This window comes from Tupaia chinensis, unplaced genomic scaffold, assembly GCF_000334495.1.
Source record: "Tupaia chinensis unplaced genomic scaffold, TupChi_1.0 Scaffold000052_1, whole genome shotgun sequence".
Lineage (NCBI taxonomy): Eukaryota > Metazoa > Chordata > Mammalia > Scandentia > Tupaiidae > Tupaia > Tupaia belangeri.
In genome coordinates, this window is record NW_006159510.1 from 630,916 (window position 1) to 647,007 (window position 16,092).

Sequence of the window (16,092 nt, forward strand, 5' to 3'; positions counted from 1 at the left end):
TGGGAAAAGAAATGCATGCCTTTGTAATTTTTCCACAGTAAGGTGCATAAATTAGTAGGTGTCTACTAAGACCTTTAAGAATAACAACTATTAAAAATAACTAGAATACCTTAATTTATTTCTTTTTGTTCATAAAAATATTAGAAATACATAGGTGGGTGCTTTCTGTAACAGTTCCATTCTTACATAGTCATTTTGCAGTTAGATAAAAAGGGACAGTAGAATACTTGTACACTTAGCTCCCTGTGAGTCATGAAAGCACATCGAGAGTTATAAAGAACCCTGGCTGTAACTTCAGTTCACACACAGGCATTTGAAAAGTGGGTGGGAGAGTGGTAGTCACATGACATGATACATGTTCAGGTAAGGCAGATCTTATCTCACTGTCTTGCTTTAGAGTTGTGCTAAAACCTTGATGGAGGAAGGTCTCATTTGTTCTGATTACAGACCATGTTAATGTTTAAGAGTTTCCTTAACTTGGTCTTTGTAAACCACAATGGATCATCTGACAGAACCCAAGTCAGGCTGAGAGAAAAGAGCCTCTGGGCTTGTCTGCAGAACCATCCACAAGCCCATGTGGGTGTGTGTACTGTGAACACAGAGGTGATTCACTGGAGGAGCATGTTGATGCAGCCTCTTGTCCACACTTCAACCGCCTGTGTCTAAACCTATTTTATATCAAGAGTGGATAAGTTGAGGGAATCAGTAGTTAGCGTAATGGCTATGTCGCTGGACTCCCACATAGTCGACCTTGGTTCGCGTCCCAGACCCGGTGGCTTAAAACTCACGCCGGGCACGTGTGCGTGCATGCCCAAGATCCCGAGAGGAGTGTGGAGGAGAAGGGATTGCGGCATGACCATTCCCCCTTGGGGGTGATTTCTCGCTTTCTGTCTCTATGTCTCTGTCTGTCTGGAGAGTGCATGCGCCCGATAGCAAAAGCCTCTCAAAAAAAAAAAAAAAAAAGAGTGGATAAGTTGAAAGAGGAAAATGTTTTAAAATCCACTCTAATAACTGGAAAATAGAACGTATGTTGTAAGGAGAATTGGTTTCTATTGGGAAACTTTCCTATTCTGAACATCAGGGCATCAACAGAGGATTTAAAGGTTTTCACATAATAGTATTTGAGTCCACAATATTTTCTGATTTTTAACTTGGCTTGTTCTTTAACTATTCCATTAAAAGTTTTCCCTTATTTGAGTCCACAATATTTTCTGATTTTTAACTTGGCTTGTTCTTTAACTATCTATTCCATTAAAAGTTTTCCCTTACAAGTTCTTTTCTTTAATAATAATAATAATAATAATAATAAAAGTTAGGCTAGTTCCCCATAGAATATAAAAGATGATTAGTTACTGGAGTTAGAAAAACTCAATGGATATTTTCACATTCACTATTTAGGACCTTGGGTGAGGTCTAAGGTCTGAGAGAATTCTTCAAGGAATTTTAGTTTTGAAAATGTATGTAAACTCTCAATATTTTTTTAAATTGATTTAAAGTGCATTCACTGCCAGACACAGGGACAGGAAGAGAGAAAGAGAGAGAGAGAGAAAGCACTCCTCAGAGGGGCATGGTCACACCACAATCCATTTTCCTCCATTTCTCTATCCTTTCAGGATTTGGAGCACACATGCACATGTGCCCAATATACTTATAAAGCTGCCAATGACAAGATTTAAACTACATATGATCATGAGGTATCTGAGCTCCCTTAAGTTACAGGGCAAGTCCCTAAACTTTCAAATGATAAATCCTGGCCATATGCCTACTGTGCCCATTAATGAGCACATTTCAGAAATATTATTCTATTTTTTTTATTTATAATTGCTCCTCTCACATTTAAGAAGTAATTTGAGGAAGCTATTGGTGTAAGATAAAGATGATCAAGGATTAAAACAAGAACTTGTAAATGAAAGTTCAACATAGTTACACTAGAAATCATAAAAATGGTTATAGTCACCATTTGGTGAACTGTGACACTCAGCTAAAGGCAGTTTAATCATGCTCTTTTTGCGTTTTTTTATTTTATTGACTTATTGTAATTGTACATATTTGTGGATGTACAATATGATTTTTCTGTACAAGAATATAATGTATAATGATTAAATCAAAGAATGAGTATGGACATGGTCTCAATTATTTGTCATTATGTTGTGTTGAAAACAAACAAAATAGTGTTCTGAGGTACAGTAGATTTTTCATTAAGTATATTCCCTTTGCTATATCTTAATATTAGAAATCGTTCCTCTTATCTATTCTAATTTTAATATACTATGGCAGAAAAGACTTTGTTATTTAAATTTTAAAAGCACAAACTAAGGGAACCAGCAGTTAGCATAATGGCTATGTCACTGGACTCCCACGTGGTCGACTGCGGTTCGTGTCCCGGACCCGGTGGCTTAAAACTCACACCGGGCGCGTGTGCGTGCGTGCCCAAGATCCTGAGAGGAGAATGGAGGAGAAGGGATTGCGGTGTGACCATCCCCCCTGGGGGGTGATTTCTCGCTTTCTGTCTCTATGTCTCTCTCTGTCTGTCTGGCGAGCGCACGTGCCCTACAGTGAAAATCTCTCCAAAAAAAAAAAAGCACAAACTAAGAATTCAACTCTAGGGACCAGGAGTTAGCTTAATGGCTATGTCACTGGACTCCCATGTAGTTGACCACGGTTCGAGTCCTGAACCCAGTGGCTTAAACTCACACCAGGGGCATGTGCATGCGTGCCCAAGATCCCGAAAGGAGAATGGAGGAGAAGGGATTGCGGCATGGCCATCCCCCATGGGGGGTGATTTCTCGCTTTCTGTCTGCCTGTCTTTCTGGAGAGCGCACACACACTATAGCAACAACCTCTCAAAAAAAAAAAAAAAAAAGAATTTAAATCTAAACACAATTCCTCTTTCAGGAAATTCCCTAGCCATTAACCCACTGCAGAGTGAGGTCCTACTGTGGCATGATGGTTTCTACACTAACAATAATGGTTTCTACACTAATAAATGATGGTGTATAATAATTGCAGCTAATTTCTTTCTCTTTCTTTCTTTCTTTTTTATGGAGAGGTATTTCCTATAGGGTGCATGTGCTCGCCAGAAAGACAGAGAGAGCCAGAGAGACAGAAAGCAAGAAATCACCCTCCAGGGGGGATGGCCACACTGCGATCTCTTCTCCTCCATTCTCCTCTCAGGATCTTGGGCACGCAAACACATGCACCTGACGCGAGTTTAAGTCACCAGGTCCGGGATTCATACCACCACCAACTACATGGTAGTCCAGCAACATAGCCATTATACCAACTGCTGGTAGCATAGTTAATTTCTACTGAGAGCTTACCATGGGCTGTGCACTCTTTTGAGTACTTCTGTGTATTTATCCATGTACTTTGAAAAGTCCATAGAAAGCATGTCATTGAAGTTTATTTGGGTGCAAAATGTTTTAAGTCTATACTTTTTTTTTTTTCATAATACACACTTTCTGTAAACGTTTTGAAGCCCCTTGTATTATTTAGATGTCTGTGAAGACTGGACTATGACTAACTCCACTTTACAGGGGGAACATCAAAGACACAGAAAAGGACAAGGCTGAGTAAACCAGCTAAAAATCATATAGTCCAAAAGGAATTCAAAATTAATAAAGCCAATATTTGAATCATGGCAGACCCTATACATTGCCAATTTAACCACTGTTCATTGCGTGCTGAGGATGTGCTGAAGAATTCCTATGTATTGTTCCAGATGCCGAGGTTTTGGAGATAGGTGTTACATACTTCCTTCCAGCGACAACTTTGTAGTGTAGACTAAGTGCTAAGGTACTCTAGAGAAAAAGAAAACATTGAGCTGTTGGAAAAGTCATGACTCATTTTTGCACAGAAAAATATAGAAAAAAATACATTATGACTTTTCTGACAACCCAGTAGGATAAATAAATAGATTATTATAAGGAATTGGCTCACACAATTTTGGAATCTAAGGAGTCCCAGAATTTACAGTCAGCAAGTTGCAGTCCCAGGAATACCAATGATTTAGTACTAGTCCAAATACAAAGGTCTGAGAACTAGAAGGACAAAGGTAAATAAACTACAGTCCAAAGACCAGTCAGATCAAGACCCAAGAAGAGTTATTGTTTCAGTTTAAATCTATAGGAGTAAAATGATCAACATTTCTATTCAAATTAGACAGGAGGAATTTCCTCCTATTTGGGGGAGAATGGGCCTTTTTGTTCTATTCAAGTCTTCAGTTAATTGGAGGATCACTTATGTTAGGGAGGACCATATGCATTACCCAGTCTGCTGATCAAATACTAACTCATTTAGAAACACCCTCACAGACACCCCAAGAATGTTTGAGCAAATACCTGGGAACCTCTTTATCCAATCAAGTTGACACAAAACACTAACCATTGCACTGGGGTACCAAACATATTTTAAGTATAATTATAATGCAAGTAATTATACACTAGTGACATACAAAACAATGTGGATGCCAACAGCCTCATCATTCCATCCTCACAGTCATTGGGTGTGCTTATGTACTTACTGTTAGAGATTCAAATTTCTCCAAGTTTATGAGTTGAAATTCAGCCTTCAATAATGAGCCATCTTTCCTCAAAAGTAAATAGAAAGCAGACATCTCAGACAGAGGTGACCAAAAACCATACTTACCTGTATAGTTTGATAGAAGAACGGGAAAAGTTTTACATCTGGAATTTAATATTTGAAATTTTTACTATTTACTAAAAATCTTAGATCAAGGTCATGTCATATATTATTATGAAAGAGAGAGAAAACACCCTCTTAATGTGGTGTGGTCATGCTGCAATCCTTTTTCCTCCATTGTTCCATCCTAACAGGATTTTGGACACATACTCAGCATGATTTTTGAGCCACTTGGGCTGGGATTCAAACCATGCATCTTTGTCCATGTGCCTCTGTTCTGGTCTCATTCTCTTTATTTATAAACCCACCAGGAGTCATTCATGGGGCCCCCACCCTGATAATCTTAACCCTAAACTCTTCCCAAAGGCTCTACCATTCAACACCATAGTTTTATTAAGTTTTCACTCCCTTAATCTCATTGCAACCAGATCTCACCACATGAATTGGGGGGAAATACTCAAACTATGGCACAATAGAATCAGCATATGTAAGGAGAAGAATCAGGATAGACTCCTGCTTTTGGCCTGAAGAAGAGGTAAAAGAGACTTGTCCTTTCCTGGAACTATGCAGAGAGGGCTATGCAGTGAGCAGATTTAGGGACATCACAGGCTTATCTTTGGCATCATGGACTAGATGGTATCAGAGAGAAAGAAAGTTCTGAGGACTGAAGCTCAGATGTCTCAGAGCTGAGAAGGAGCAACATGGTGGCAGGAGGAAACCGAGAGAGCACGATTCCTGGGCTACCTGGAAGTGTGTCTTCAGAAGGAAGAAAAAACTGCCCAGGCCAAATGCCACTGATAGGTCAGAGAAGATGACATGGTGACTATGGTTGGAGTTAGCAACAGGTATGCCAAAGGATGAGCTGCACAATAACCATCAGGAGAATGTTGGGAACAAAAGTCCAGATTGGAATATTTCAAGTAGAAGAGGAATTGAAGATTGTATTACAGAAGGAACCCTGAAGACCAAATATAGGTAAGTGGCTGTTAAGAAAAAAAAAAAAATCATCAGTCTGAAAACTGAGAAAGATTTACCAAAGTGTTATAAGAACCAGCAAAAGAGGTATCTCAGAATGAAGAAGAGAGGGTCAAGAAAGAAAGACAGGAGCTAAGTGGTGACCCAATGGTAAAACACAACAGCCTGCAAAGCTGACCCACATGGGAGGGTTCTGAGGTTGTGTCTGAAGATTACCCTAAGTATGCCTGGAACATGTGTGTCCATAATCAGGGATGGTGGAGGCTGGGGGTGGATCACAGCATTATGACCATGTTGAGGGTGCTGTCTCAATGCCTCTCATACTCTTGGATGAAATAAATAAGCTTTATTAAAAATTTAAAAGAAAGAAAATTCAATTAGTAGTCAGCCTGTGCTATAGCCTTGGAAAGTATAGCCTAAGGCATTACCTTGGATTTAAGTGACTCATGACTTTTAAGAGAATAATTTTATTAGAGAAAGGAGTCAAATTATGGTAGGATAAAGAATAGTTGGGAGGTAAGAAAACAGGGACTGAAGGCCCAGTCTATTTCAATAAATTTAATATCTAAGGGAAAGGAAGATTAGGAATCAGATTTGCATTAATATCAAAAAAAGCTTTGCTTTGTATATTTAAAGATGTATATATTTTCATATTTTAATAGCTCTGAAAGTAGAAAAGCATCTTACAATCGAAGGCATTCTACTATTTTAATTGGCAGTTTTGTTTTTTTTTCATTCTATGTGGTACCTAAAGTAATGGTGCATTATATTATTTATGTTGCCTTAGATTCCATAAAATATAGGCATGTAATGAGTGACTAAGCTAAGGAGAATAAATTATCTAAGTGAATATAAGGTGCAAGAGAAAGTGGAAAGAGATAATTCGGAACAGCATTATCCCTCAGTAAATATTGTTGCATAAGAATATCATAGAAGCAGGGAGAGTGAGGTTTTAATTATAAGCCTGTGTCCAAGGCTAAAAGGAGACAAACCAGGCAAGAGGAGCTGATGCATAAAGAAAACAAGGGTGACTAGAAGACTGAAGGGTGAAACAGGGGAGAACAACATGCTCAGCAAGGGTGGGAATGTTGACAAAGGAAAAGGATTCATGACTGTGTCATCAGACAGGGAAATTTTTGAGAAAGAAAAACGGAGTAGTTCCTGGTAACTGGGAGGTCTTGGGTGTGTCTCTTCAGTGGATGGATTCTAGACATGAGACAAAGGTGAAGGTTGTGGGAGTGGAGGAAGCTCATAAACCTTGCAGGTGGGGAGCTGGGAGGACAATCAATGTGCACATAAGTGGGTAATGCATAAAATACTGGAGCAAAGCCAGGTTTTCCAAGGTCCTCAAGGACTGCAAGAGGTGTGATCCCAACTGTTGTAAGTCACACCTACAAGAATGGGACGGGGGTGAGTTTTAAGAGGGGAAGGAAAAGAATTTGTAGGAATAAGCTAACCAAGTTAAAAAGGAAAAGTTAAGATAGCAGCACCTACTACACCTCCCAGCACACACTGGGCTCATTTGTTTCTCATGGTGTGACTGGCATCACTATATCCAATTTGCAGATGGGAAAACAGGAACCCAGAAAGGTTATTAAACTCATACATATTTTAGTTATAACTTGGCATTAGAGGCCTGTCTGACCTAGAAGATGCTGCCTTCCAAGAATGACATCCCTACTGAGCCAATTCCACAATGAGATAGTCCTGAGAAGTCAGCTCTCCGGCTGAGAAATGGGAGTCACTCTTCAGTCTTAGACTTCAAGTTCTCCCAGAGATCTTATTTCCAGGAACTGTTCTCAGGCCACAACCTGGCTGGAGCTGCTGCCATAGACTTAGAGATCACACAGAACAGGACCAAACAAGATGGGGGTGGTCTCCTTCTTTTAAGGGCTCTGAGTTTGTGTTCTGTGTGTTGCATGGGATGGGACAATGTATGTCCCCTGCTGCATTCTACCTCTGTCTAGATACCTCTCTGCTGATCCTCATTAACCAGGCTGTTAGGTGCTGGCAGATACCTGCTGTAGGCATCTCCAAGAGCTTGATATGGAGGGGCCTGGGGCCAAGTGCCCAGAAGTAGTAAGTTGAGCATAATGGCTAAGAACTGAAAATTCAGGGTCCTTGGTCTACTAACCACTGAGTACGTTAATACTAAACACAAGAAAACATTAAAGACATTTCTGAATATAATCATCTTTTGTTCTGTGGTAGTATCTGCCATAAAAATGAAAAGATGGTTCAATCCATTGTTAATATATTACCTTAGGAGCAATTTTCTTGTTTTGCTCACAATCCCAAGATGTTCTGTTCTCTCTGGAAGTTTCTCATTAGTCAGCATTTGACAGTAATGTTTTCCTCACTACCTAAAAATTTCCTTTCATGTTCTCAGTCAAACTCACAACCATCTATAAAATGGGTCTTTTTTTTGAGAAGTTTTTTCGCTATAGGGCACATGCGCTCGCCAGACAGACAGAGAGAAACATAGAGACAGAAAGCGAGAAATCACCCCCCAGGGGGGATGGTCACGCCACAATCCCTTCTCCTCCATTCTCCTCTTGGGATCTTGGGCACGCACGCACACGCGCCCGGCGTGAGTTTTAAGCCACCGGGTCCAGGACGCGAACCGCGGTCGACTACGTGGGAGTCCAGCGACATAGCCATTACACTAACTGCTGGTTCCCTAAAATGGGTCTTTTTATCAGTCCTATTTTCATGGACACAAAAGAAAAACAGTCTATTAAAAGTTTATGTAGATAGAAAATAGCAAGATTTGAACTTGAACCTGGGACTTTTCCAATCAAAAGATCATGGACTTTGACTAAATAATATTATTTCTCATTAATTATAGACTGGTATATCCAAGGTACACTTCATTGACCAATCCAGTAATATGAATATAAACTGTCAAATCACCAAAAGAATTGGGGGGGGGGAAGAAAAGCTGTGCTAAATTGAAATAAACTAGAAATACAGAACACAATTATCAGTGCTTTCGAAGTTCAAATTAATGGGGAGATTAAATAATAAGATGTTGAATGCTTAATAAAAATGATCATTCTAAGCTATTGCAACTGCAAAATGTTCTTACCTGTGCTTCCCTAAAAACAGCCTGACACTCACATCTAGGGTTTATCCATGAATCACTTCCAAATTTCAAAGTTTCAGTTAAAGATCCATAAATAGGCTCTGCTTGTTTATGTTTTCCTGTTTACAATGTTTTCTTTTGTCTACCTTTTGCCAAATGAGCTCCTGAAAGTTCCTATGTAATACAATTAAGACTGCATGTGGCACCTCTTCTCTGATGTCCATGATGCCCAGACTATGGACCTACTCAATTCCTTGCATACAGAAATGAGCACCTGGATCTTGGTATTTTCTCCGACATCCGCCTGTTCACAGGCTGCTACAATGGACTCTTACTTCTGACTTTGCAAGATATGCATGGGGTGGGGTGAGGGACTATTGCCTGGATTTGTTTCAAGGTAGCTGAGGACTCAGGACCCACAGGAGGTGGTCAAAGAGTGAGTAGGTTCCGAATTCTGATTCAGTCTTACCTGTCTAGAGAGAACTCTATTAAGTCAGTATGTTATTGTAGGTGTGGACACTGTTGATGTGCAGGAAAAAGAAAGCTCATAAGGGAGAGTTAGAAGGCAAATGATTGGATGATAGTCTGCTCAGACTGCTACAACAAAATACCACGGACTGAGTAGCTTCAACAATAGACATTTATTACTCAGTGTTCTGGAATCAGGATGTCCAAGATCATAACACTGGTAGATTTTGTATCTAGGAAGGACTCATTTTCTGGTTCATAGACAGAAGCTTCTCAGTGTTCTCATGTGGCAAAAGGGGAAAGGGTTCTCTCTTGGATCATTTTTATAAGGATGCTAATTCTATTCAAGGAGACTCCACTTTTAAAAACTAATTGCCTCCCAAAGCCACATCTCCTAATACCACCACTTTCAGGGTTAAGATTTTAGCATATGAGCTGTTGGGAGCACACAAATACCCATTGCAAAGAAAGTATAACGTATGTCTATGTGGAACAAGTTTATCGCCATTTTACAGATGGCACAAGAAAGTGAGTTGCCCACATCATTCAGGGTCAATGCCAGGCTTCTGTTATTGCAGGGCAGTTACCCTTTGCAAGTGAAAATAAAGCTATTTCCCAATAGACAATGGGCTGTTACGAAGGGTCATGTCTTATGTCCTCCTCTTCACGTCTTTCCATGAGAGCTGTTTTCTAGGGACAAACAGAGATACCTTTCCATTTCCTCACCCTCCACCGTAATCACTATGCTCAGCAGCTGTGGAGAAGGATCACACTAGGATTGGAATCTGGTTGACCAGTGGAGACAAGTTTAAAACATCTCAGAAAAATGCTCTGCTTTCCTCTTTTAATAGTCTTTCGAATTAAAAAGAAGAAAGATGGTATTTAAAAACTTTCAAAAAGGGCACACTGTTTCTTAACTTAAAAGTAAAGGTTGTTCAGGGAGCCGATAATGTGATAAAAGAATCCACAGGCTGCAAACTCCCCAATTCCAGCCAAATCCCTGGAGGACAAAGAAAATGAATAAAAACAGCTGACAGGCAGTTGGAGGCAGGAGAACCCCTGAGAGACTGATGTGCTTTGTCATGTGATGGTGGCAAGCTCATACCCCAGAACAGAAACAAACATTCTTCTGTAGTTCTTAGCCACTGTTGTTCTGAGATCAGATGATACGTCTTTCGAGCAAAATGTCTCTATTTAAAAATTCTTGACTGTTCATTAGCCTTGTATTTTTTGAAGTCAAATGTACATACACACATGCTGTTACATATATTAGGTTGCTGGGAAAGCCATGTAGCATTTTTTTGCATTGAAAAACATGAAAAAAATGTCTTGAGTTTCCCGACCGCCTAATGCATGTATCCAAGGCCCATGTAATGCTTGGTTTCAAACAAGGAGCAAGCACCTCAAGCTTCTAAAAGCTGTCACTTCCGGAAATGGATCCATCATACACCATAAAACTGGAAGCCCTCTTTCTTCCATACTTCTAGCAGGAAGAGAGGATGGCGAATGCAAGTACTAGCAGTAGAACTTGGCCTTAGAGGTGGCGAGTACATCTTCTTAGAATCCTAAGCCATCTGTTGCTTTCTAGTTGAGGAAAGAGGACTAATTCAGAGTTTTCTTTTTTGTAGTGGTCCACCTGCTAAAATAACTTGCACATTTTCCCCTTTTCCTCAATAACCCCCTTACAATTATTTTTCTTTTAGATAGTTGTTCTCACATCTGATCCTTTCCTAGAGAATGGTGCACACTTGCAAAAATAATGGTGGTCCCAAGGGAGCGTCTCCTGAGGATGTATGAGGGACCACCCTTTTCTTCTCATCCCGCAGATCCTCCTCTAGAGGGTCAGAGGAGGTGCAGATCTGTGCTTCTGAAAAGGGACAGATACCCAGTCTAGTCCATCCCAACCTGGACCTCCTCCAGCGAGTTTCAACTTTGCTACCTGTTAACAATATGCAATGTTACGGAGTGCCCCAAACTTTACGTATGTGAATCTCCTAGAGAAGTTATTAAAGTGGCTTCTGATCGTAGGGAGAAAGGAACCCGAGCCTGCCCTCTGAGAAGTGCCCAGGTAATGACAATGAGTTAGCAACATTTGGGCAAAGACTGAAGCTGTTAAGGAAAACGCTATTGGCCCAGAGTTGCACAGGTGGTAAGACACCACTGTGTGATACTGGCCTCTTACAGGATGCCCCAAATTTGGATCCCAAGTTCACCTGAACATCCCACAAGTGCCTATGGTCCTGGCTGTCTAGAAGGCCGGGGAGTGCAAGGAGGTATCATGGTATGGTGAGACTTGTGAAGTGTACCTATTTACCTCCCTCTTGCTCTCTCTCCCTTATGAAAGGAAAAAAAAAAAATCAAACAAAAAAGGACATCTTTTTTTGGGACCAGCATTTAGTGTAATGGCTATGTCACTGGACTCCCATGTAGTCGACTACAGTTTGTGTCCCGGACCCGGTGGCTTGAAGCTCACGCCGGGTGCGTGTGCGTGCATGCCCAAGATCCCGAGAGGAGAATGGAGGAGAAGGGATTGCGGCGTGGCCATCCCCCCTGGGGGGTGATTTCTCGCTTTCTGTCTCTCTCTGTCTGTCTGGCAAGTGCACGTGCCCTATGGCAAAAACCTCTCCAAAAAATAAAAAAATAAAAAAGGACAACTTTTTTTTCTTACCACCAAAAGTAATCAAACAATGTGGAAGTGACTCAGGAAATATGCACTTCAACCTATCTGTAAACCACTGCAGTAAGACCTCAGGCCTCTTTCCTTGGTCAAAGCACTATATTACTTACATTGCAGTGATAGGTTGTAGCATTGTTCTTGGAATATATTGTGGGAAAACCTTAGAAGATACTTATGACTTTGAAAAATACCGTAGAAAAAAACTACAACAAAAATGACTCATAACTACGGACATTGCTTCTATTTGGGAAGGGCTATTTGCAGAAAAAGAGTCAACATATTTCCTTGAAGTCATTAGGAGTCAACCTCTTTCCCAAGCACTTTTCAAAACCACAATATAAATATGTTGTTCACTTTCTCCAGTAAGAAGGATGCCTCTTCCCGCCCCATGATAGCAGAAACCCAAGTCAGAAGGGCCTCTCTGTGGAGCCCATTTGCTCTCACTGCTGTACTGCGTCCTGGAAGTTAGTGGACATCTATCCTCAGCACATTCTGGTGCAGGCAAGAGGAAATGTTCTGAAATGAATTCATGAGAATTTTGCATCAAAGCCTAGATTGATTCGTCCAGACTTTCAGTGTTTCCTTGTTCTTGTTTTAAAAAAATTGTGATTCTTGTTACCCAGCTGGTTTATCCTGTCTTCATAGACCCTGGATGAGACCAGTTGCCAACATGACTGGCGGCTCAGTTAGATTAATGCACGAGGACAAGTTGAGAAGGAGATAGTGTGTGCACTGAAGGTGTGCATGTGCATGCTCATGTGTATGAATACACCCCCTCTATGAAATATTTTATCTAGGGACCAGCAGTTGGTGTAATGGCTATGTCACTGGACTTCCATGTAATTGACTGCGACTTGAGTCCCAGACCTGGTGGCTTAAACTCATGTCAAGGAGGTGAGCGTGTGTGCCCAAGATCCTGAGAGGAGAATGGAGGAGAACGGATTGCGGCGTGGCCATGCCCCCTGGGGGGGTGATTTCTCACTTTCTGTCTCTGCCTTTCTGGCGAGTGTACATGCCCTATAGCAAAAACTTCTCCAAAATAAAAAAAAAGAGAGAAAGAAATATTATGTCTCATCGCACATAGTGCATTCTTCTTCCTGCATAACGTGAACTTCCATTTCTTAACCAAAATGATTTCTACACATTATTTAAGACTTAGTTTAAATGTCTCTTCCTTAAAGGGTATACTTAAAACATTTGAATCAAAGTAAAACATTTTAATAAATAATCTCGTAGTACCTGTATTTTTCTTTCACAGAAGTAGACATATTTTGCATATTATTTCCATTTGGATTTTTACTAGTTTAATGTCTGTCTTCCCTAGTCCATCAACTTCTGAAGAACAGAAGCTCTAAGTTTCTTTATTGTGCTATACCTAATGTAGTCTTAACACCTAAAGCCAGGTAATAAACAGTTACTGGATGAATACCTGAGTGAGTCAATGAGTAAATAAAGGTGATTATCATATAACCTGAGTCCTGGACCCAGTGGCATGTGTGCGTGAGTGCCCAAGATCCCGAGAGGAGAATGGAGGAGAAGGGATTGCGGCGTGGCCATCCCCCCTGGGGGGTGATTTCTCGCTTTCTGTCTCTCTGTCTCTCTCTATCTTTCTAGCGAGCACACGTGCCCTATAGATAAAAACCTCTCCAAAAATAATAATTTAAAAAATAAGTTTCCCAGATGATTCCAACTCCCAAGTAAGGCCAAGATCTGATGAAAAGGGCCAAAGGTCACTCTGATGTTGAATAAGATTCAGGATGGAAGAAACAACTGCCCTGTTTAAAAATAACAACCACCTCTAATGTTCTTTATAAAAGGTTTACCAAAAAATAAAAATATATATATATATACACATATATATAATAACTCATATATATAGTCAGTCCTCCTCTTTTTCTCTTATAATAATCATTTTGAATTATTAGAGTAAAAATAACATCATCCGTTTTACTGCACAAAAAACAAAGTTCTGTTTTCTTTTTCCCTGTTTATTTTTACAGCATTTCTATTCCTATAGTTATAATTTTATATGACTCCTTGCTGGTGTTTGCAGGGTAAAAACGTCATATGTAGTTTCTAGTGTCAAAGGTATAGCAAGTTTTGTGAAACTATGGAAGTAGAAAGAGCAATAGGTTTATTTTGAGATCATAAAATTTTATTTGATTTTTTTCTCTCCTTTACATGACTTGCTGTTACTTTAAAAGTCTTCTGGCATTTAACTGGCAATAAAAAGGGCAAAACAAACTGTTCCTTCCTTCAGATTGTGCAATTTTATTGCTCTGTTTTAGAACAACCAAATATGCTTTTTCAAAAAAGTGCATGTTTAACCACCTTCTTTTTGTAAAGCAGTAAGGCTATTAGCTGACAAACCCCAAGGGTGAATAGTGGTTTTGTGTGTGCCTGAAGTTTTTCAGATTCTTAGGAATGATCTGAAATAATGTGACATCAGTGACAGTGGTTCTTAAGCCAGACAATTGCAAGCCACTAAATCAAAAACCACTGAGCTCCTTTTGAACCCAGTCATCACAAAGACAGTTAAAATAAATGCAGAGGTGTCTGCAAGATCATGGTGACTTATATCATTGCCGTAATCAAAAAAAAAAAAAGTACAGAATTACATACACTATAATTTGGAATCCAGTGACCAGCGTTTTTCCACCTTAAAGCAAACTGACAGATTTTTGATCACATAGGCAATGCTACCCAGCAGAAATAGAGTTTTCCTTTACCTTAGATGATGCTTGGATAGCCAGACCTTTTCTATACATGTTCACAGAGATCTTAAACTGCAGTGATGAGTCAGTACCAAACGGTGACTTGCATCCCAACCTACTACTCAGGCACAACACAGAATTTGGATTCCATAGCAGTAACTATGTTTAAAGAAAAACTATGAAAAATTTGGAGGATAAGAAAACAGTTTTTATTTTTACTTTTTCTTTTGCAATGTGTTTTGCCTCCAAGGAAGATAGGGCAATAAGCCCCACTCTCACATAGCTTTTTGTTGTTTTTCATGTTTCTTCATTTCTTTCTTTCTTTTTGTGATCATAGCAGCGATCTGAAATGGAAAGATTATTTTCTGTGTGGGACTACTTGATATAGCTTCTAGATAAACTGATTGTTCTTCTTCCAAGGTTTCTTGTCTCTTTTCTATTATTATAATACAATGGCATTTAAAAAGTGTTTTTCTCCAGGTGGCAGGTGGCATGGTGATTAGAGGTGCTGGATTCCCACATGGCCGGCTGTAATTGAATCTCCAATCTGGTGGCTTGCTTTCCCGCTTTCCCTCTCTCTACTTTTCTGTCTTCCTCTAGTCAAGTACAAAAATAATAATAACGATAAACAAAGTTAAATAAAATAATTCGTTTAAAAGTTGTTTTTCTCTGATATTGTTTCTCTTTTTATCACTTTCACCAAGAGTGTTATAATAATAATATAATTTATTTGTTAGGGAGTATTTCCTGCATACTAGATACTTTCCTAAGTGTACATATTGTCTTATTTAATACAACAAGAGGAAGTGTTTATCTTACTTTACCTCTATGAAATATAGACAGCTTAAGTAACAGCCCAGTATAGTTAGAAAGTAGAACCAAGATCATCCTATTAAAAAATTCTCATAAAATACTGAAATCTGTCAAGTTTCTCCTTGTTTTACTAATATTTGTTTTAGTAATTTTATTATTAAGTATAACATAAGTTTAGCTATATCTTCCTTGGGAAAATTGAAGTATTTATTGTATGTAATAAGCCTCTTTCTCTTTAGTATTGGTTTCTACCTTTAAGTCTTTTTGCCTAATAATAATAGCTAACAGCTTTTTTATTAAAAAATAATAAATGTAATAAAGATGTTTTATTATTTGTCTGACTTGTGTGTATCTGTATATGTATATAAATTTACAAGAAGTTTATATATATAATATATATACACACACATAAATATATATATGTATATACACACACATATATATTTATACCAACTTATAATTGGACTGACATGAAGTCATTATTGATATTTCCCAATGCAAATAGAAAACACCTTCCACTCTTTTCTGATTTCAGCTGTTGCAGCTGAGAAGTAACTTTAACTCATATTGCCATTTCCTTCATGATACCCTGGCTTTTTTTACTAAAGGCTTTCAGTAATTTCTCTTTGCTTAAAAATTCATTTTTGAGCAATCTAGCAGTGAATTTTCTTTCTGTGTGCTGTTTGACACTGAACTTTTAGACTGGAGAGTTGATATCT